The sequence below is a fragment of the Macaca fascicularis genome, chromosome 19, assembly GCF_037993035.2.
Source record: "Macaca fascicularis isolate 582-1 chromosome 19, T2T-MFA8v1.1".
NCBI classification, from domain to species: Eukaryota; Metazoa; Chordata; class Mammalia; order Primates; family Cercopithecidae; genus Macaca; species Macaca fascicularis.
Window position 1 is genome coordinate 24,280,555 of NC_088393.1, and position 6,158 is coordinate 24,286,712.

The 6,158-nt window shown below is 42.6% G+C and overlaps 1 long non-coding RNA gene across 1 annotated transcript; it reads left to right on the top strand.

Moving 5' to 3' along the window:
• The first annotated feature begins 1,095 nt into the window (after positions 1–1,095).
• On the top strand, positions 1,096–5,899 carry LOC135968655 (uncharacterized). The gene is made up of 2 exons (XR_010583575.2): positions 1,096–1,618; positions 4,803–5,899. It is a non-coding gene; the product is annotated as an uncharacterized lncRNA (long non-coding RNA).
• Positions 5,900–6,158: the final 259 nt, after the last annotated feature.

Genomic DNA, 6,158 nt, shown 5'->3' on the forward strand with positions numbered 1-6,158 from the left:
TCTCTTCTTTGCTGTCTCTTTTTTTCAATGTATTGAATGTGTGAATAATTTTTTTTTTTTTTTTTTTGAGACAAAGTTTCGCTCTTGTTGCCCAGGCTGGAGTGCAATGGGACGATCTCGGCTCACTGCAACCTTCGCCTTCAGGGATCAAGCGATTCTTCTGCCTCAGCCTCCAGAGTAGCTGGGACTACAGGTGCATACCATGACACCCGACTGATTTTTGTTTTTGTGGTAGAGATGGGGTTTCACCACGTTAACCAGGCTGGTTTCGAACTTCTGACCTCAGGAGATCCACCCGCCTTGACCTCTCAAAATGCTGGGATTACAGGCGTGAGCCACCACGCCTGGCCAACTCGATATTATTCTTAAAGCAAAATTAGGAATGCCTTTATTCCCCAGATGTTGGAATATCTGGGCATTCCTCCATCTGGTTCTGCTTAGTCAACATTATTAATTCGTTTCTTTAACCATAAACATCTAGAGGCTAGGAATGCCTAGTTTGCTGAGAATGCAGCCCAGCAAGTCTCAGCGTCATTTTCCTAGCTCTCTCTCAAAATGGAGTTGCTCTGGTTCAAATGATTCTGACATATTTTTCCCCTTCTTTTACAAGCGGACCCTTAATCCTAAGTGTTGCAGAGAGATTAAGATTCGTCTTCTGTAACTTTTTCAGGCTGATTAGGGGCGATAATATTCCTGCCTAACCATTGGGCTCTCTTGCATTCAGGGTAGAGAGAAACTCAGTCAGACAGTGTTGGTATGGTGAAGGTCGTTCATAACTTTGAGTTCCAAAAAAAGGTGATATCTGGAAGACTACTAAGTGTCCAATTTAAGAAAGCATTTAGTGAGCTTGTCTTGCATTTCTACACTAAGAGTACAACCACAATATATTCCAGAACAGCAAAATAAAATTAGTAAAATTATTCCAAGTAAACTAAACAGGAAGGCCTTTCAAGAAGTGGGCAGTTGTTGGAACCAAACTGGTATATGGTTGACTGATAGCACGTAAATGGCAGAGATATATGAGTGCCTAAAACTTTTATGACCTGGGTAATTGTCCGGAGCTGCACGCCCCGGCCATAGCGAATAATAACTGACGATTAAAAACGCCTGAGCTCTATTCATTTCCACCTTCTACCTCCTCCCTAGATTTACCTTTTTCCCTGTATTAATACCTCATAAAAGATGGCGCTCTTCCTGCTTCTTCACCCATTTTTCCCACGCCCGCGAAAATTACTACCTGACAGCGCAGGTGCAACATGACGTTCGACCAGAGAAACCAATACCTATCTGGCCACGCCTCCACTATGAGATCATTTTCGCCTTGGCCCAACCCCTTCCCCTCCAAGTGTATATAAGGCACTGCATTACCGCCATTAAACGAGACTTGATCAGAGCACTGTCTTGTCTCCATTTCTCGTATCTCTTGTTCCTCAAATTCCCACCCCCTCCTCCAGGGCCTGCTTCGACTATCCCTCGGGCTGGGATACGTGGCACCCGAACAGGGACCTGGAAATGAGGGACTCCGTGAGGAAGAGGACGCCAAAGGACGGTCGACCGCTAACAAAGACAAAAGGAATTAAACTGATCACCGCGGGAACCTGCCGCGTCTGAATCGAAGGTAAGTGACGCGTCCGAAATGGGACAAGAATTAAGCCAACATCAAATATATGTAGGACAATTAAAAGAGGCTTTAAAGATACGAGGAGTAAAGGTTAAAGGTAATGACTTGCTTAAATTTTTTGATTTTGTAAAAGATACTTGCCCTTGGTTCCCAAGGGAAGGAACTATTGATATCAAAATATGGCGTAGAGTAGGGGATTGTCTTCAGGACTATTATAATACTTTTGGGCCAGAAAAAATTCCTGTGACCGTTTTCTCTTATTGGAACCTCATTAGAGATTTAATAGATAGGAAGGAGGTCGATCCGCAAGTCATGGCTGCGGTCGCTCAGACAGAGCACATTTTAAAGGTGAGCTCTCGTTCTAACCTTGTGGGGCCTCCGCAAGATACGGAGGAGGGTCTCATTTCCCTCGAGGGTGATCGTGGGAGTGGATCCCAGTGGATGTGCGGATGGCTGGGCGGGTCTTGCATGTTTGCAGTTTTTGTAAATTTGTCGAGTACCATCTGAAAATAATTATTACTATTCAGTGATTCTCAAGCTTTCTCAATTTTGGCAGTGTATATGAACCACCTGAAGATTGTATTTTAATTGGTTAAAACAATGGTTCTCATTGAGTTTCAGCCTTCAGTGTGCATGAAACTCACCTGGGAGGCTTGTTCAATCACAGCTTGCAGAGCTCTGCCCTCCAAGTTTCTGATTTGCTGCGTCTGGGGTGCAGACCATTATTTACTTATCTACCATGTACCCAGGTGATGAGGTTTTTGGTCTTGTAGGCATGCTTTGCGCTTACAAGATTTAAGAGCAGTAAATATCACTATGATCCTTATGGGTGCCTTACAACCAGGATTACCTTCACCGGTTGCGATTCCTCAAAAATATTTTAAAATCATTATTGACCTTAAAGATTGCTTTTTTACAATTCCCCTTCATCCTGCTGACCAAAAAAGATTTGCCTTTAGTCTTCCATCTACAAATTTTAAACAACCAATGAAACGCTATCAATGGAAAGTCTTACCTCAGGGTATGGCTAATAGTCCTACCTTGTGTCAAAAATATGTAGCTGCTGCTATAGAGCCAGTCAGAAAAACGTGGGCACAAATGTATATTATACATTATATGGATGATATTTTAATAGCAGGAGAAATTGGCGAACAAGTCTTACAGTGCTTTGCTCAACTCAAACAAGAGTTAACAGCAGCTGGACTACAAATAGCCCCAGAAAAGGTACAATTACAAGATCCATACACCTATCTTGGTTTTCAAATTAATGGACCCAAAATCATTAATCAAAAGGCCGTTATACGTCGTGATCATTTAAAAACTTTAAATGATTTCCAAAAATTACTGGGAGACATAAATTGGCTTTGGCCGTACTTAAAACTCACTACAGGAGAGTTAAAACCTCTTTTCGATATATTAAAAGGAGACTCTAATCCAAAATCTCCCAGGTCCATTACTAAAGAAGCATTAATGGCACTCCAACAGGTAGAACATGCCATTGCAACACAATTTGTTACCAGTATTGACTATTCTCAGCCATTAATATTCCTTATTTTTAACACAACAATAACCCCTACTGGCCTATTTTGGCAGAACAATCCCATTATGTGGGTACACCTGCCCTCCTCCCCTAAAAAGGTTTTGTTGCCTTATTATGATGCCATAGCTGATCTAATTATCTTGGGAAGAGAAAACAGTAGAAAATACTTTGGAAAAGAACCCTCTACCATTATACAGCCCTACACTCAATCACACATTCATTGGCTATTACAAAATACGGAAGCCTGGCCAATTGCTTGCGCTTCTTATACTGGCGCGATTGACAACCATTACCCACCTAACAAACTTATTCAATTTTGTAAACTTCATGCGTTTGTGTTTCCCCATATTACCAGCAAAGAACCTCTCAATGACGCATTATTAATTTTCACTGATGGATCTTCCACAGGACTTGCCGCTTACACTTATAATAATGTAGTCGTTAAATTCCAGACCACTTATACATCAGCTCAGCTGGTCGAATTGCAAGCTATAATTGCAGCACTATCAGTTTTCCTTGTCAGCCACTTAACATTTACACAGACAGCACCTACCTGGCTCATTCAATACCCCTCTTAGAGACCGTGCCTCAAATTAAACATATTTCAGACACAGCTGACCTATTTTTACAATGTCAACAACTTATCCGAAAAAGGACTACTCCCTTTTTTCTTGGGCATATTAGAGCACATTCAGGATTACCGGGACCTTTAACACAAGGTAACGCAACAGCTGACGCGGCAACAAAAATCATAGCCACAGTCACTACAGACAATTTGCAACAAGCACAAAAAGCACATGCCTTGCATCATTTAAACGCCCAAACCTTAAGACTTATGTTTAAACTTACCAGAGAACAAGCTCGACAAATAGTTAAACAATGCGCCAACTGCATAACGTATTTGCCTGTTCCCTATCTAGGAGTTAACCCCCGAGGACTCATCCCCAACGAAATTTGGCAAATGGACGTTACTCACCACTTAGAATTCGGTCAGCTAAAATATATCCATGTATGCATAGACACCTATAGTGGATTCATCAGTGCAACTCTCCAAACAGGACAGGCCACCAAACATGTCATAGCTCATTTATTGCATTGCTTTTCTATTTTAGGAATACCCAAACAAATCAAAACAGACAATGGCCCTGGTTATATAGCCAAAACCTTTTTACAATTCTGTAATACCCTACAAATTAAACATACCACAGGCATTCCCTACAATCCCCAAGGACAAGGTATAGTAGAAAGAGCTCATCTGTCTTTAAAAACTGTTATCACAAAATTAAAAGGGGGGAGCTGGTACCCCGTGAAGGGTACCCCTAGAAACATACTCAATCATGCCCTCTTTATCCTTAATTTTTTAAATTTGGACAGTCATGGAAAATCGGCTGCCGATCGTTTCTGGCATCCTGAATCTCAAAAACAGTTTGCAATGGTAAAATGGAAAGATCCACTTGATAATTCATGGCATGGCCCCGATCCAGTTTTAATTTGGGGAAGAGGCTCAGTATGCATCTTCTCACAAAAAAATGATGCAGCCAGATGGCTGCCTGAAAGATTGGTAAGACAAATAAATCATAACCATTGTCAGTCCAGGGAAGATAAATCTCCCTGAGAAGTTCTTTCCTTCTTGTTTTTCAGAAAATGAAGCCTAACATGAGATTCCTTTGGAGAATAATCGCTCTATATAACATAGTGACAGTCTATGCAGGTTTTGGTGACCCTTGTAAGGCAAGAGAATTATTACGAAAACAATACGGCCAGCCTTGTGATTGCAGAGGGGGACAGGTATCTGAACCTCCGTCAGACAGAATCACCCAGGTGACTTGCTCGGGCAAGACAGCTTACCTAATGCCAGACCAGTCATGGAAATGAAAAGTGCTGTTTTTACGCCAACAAATCCGGAATCATCAGAGATAAGATAAAGACTTTACAGGAAGAACTAGAAGAGCGCAGAAAAGGTCTGGTCGCTAATCCCTTGTGGACTGGACTCGATGGACTTCTCCCCTATCTCCTGCCATTTCTTGGTCCTTTACTTACTCTTCTACTCTTTCTCACTCTCGGGCCTATAATCTTTAATAAGCTTATGGCATTCGTCAGACAACAAATCGAGGCCTTCCAGGCCAAACCTATACAGGTCCATTATCATCACCTTGAGATGACTGAAAATGGTGAGTCTTATTTGCCTTAATAAGACCACCTCCCCTGTGTGCTGAACTGGACAGTCAATGACGGGTAAGAGGACACTATCTCCATCGGAGCCTAAGACAGGAGGGCCGCCCTTGCTGCTGCCTTATCCCATGACGGGCCTAGAAGGTGGGGATGAGTTGACCCAACCTAAGACAGGCGCAGTTCCCGAGGGGTCGTTTTCTCATCATAAAATAATTAAAAGGGGGACCTGTCTGGAGCTGCACGCCCTGGCCATAGCGAATAATAACTGACGATTAAAAACGCCTGAGCTCTATTCATTTCCACCTTCTACCTCCTCCCTAGATTTACCTTTTTCCCTGTATTAATACCTCATAAAAGATGGCGCTCTTCCTGCTTCTTCACCCATTTTTCCTGCGCCCGCGAAAATTACTACCTGACAGCGCAGGTGCAACATGACGTTCGACCAGAGAAACCAATACCTATCTGGCCACGCCTCCACTATGAGATCATTTTCGCCTTGGCCCAACCCCTTCCCCTCCAAGTGTATATAAGGCACTGCATTACCGCCATTAAACGAGACTTGATCAGAGCACTGTCTTGTCTCCATTTCTCGTATCTCTTGTTCCCCAAATTCCCACCCCCTCCTCCAGGGCCTGCTTCGACTATCCCGCGGGCCGGGATAGGTAATGTTATGTAAATAGTCTGGAGCATACACAAAACATTTGGTTTTGATCAAAGCACAGGTTTCCTTTGGGTCTCTGTTAAAATATCTACATACCCAACAGTTTGTTTGATTATGCAGAGAGGATGAAGTCTGTGCCAACTCAGTAAATAAGTTACTCTCTG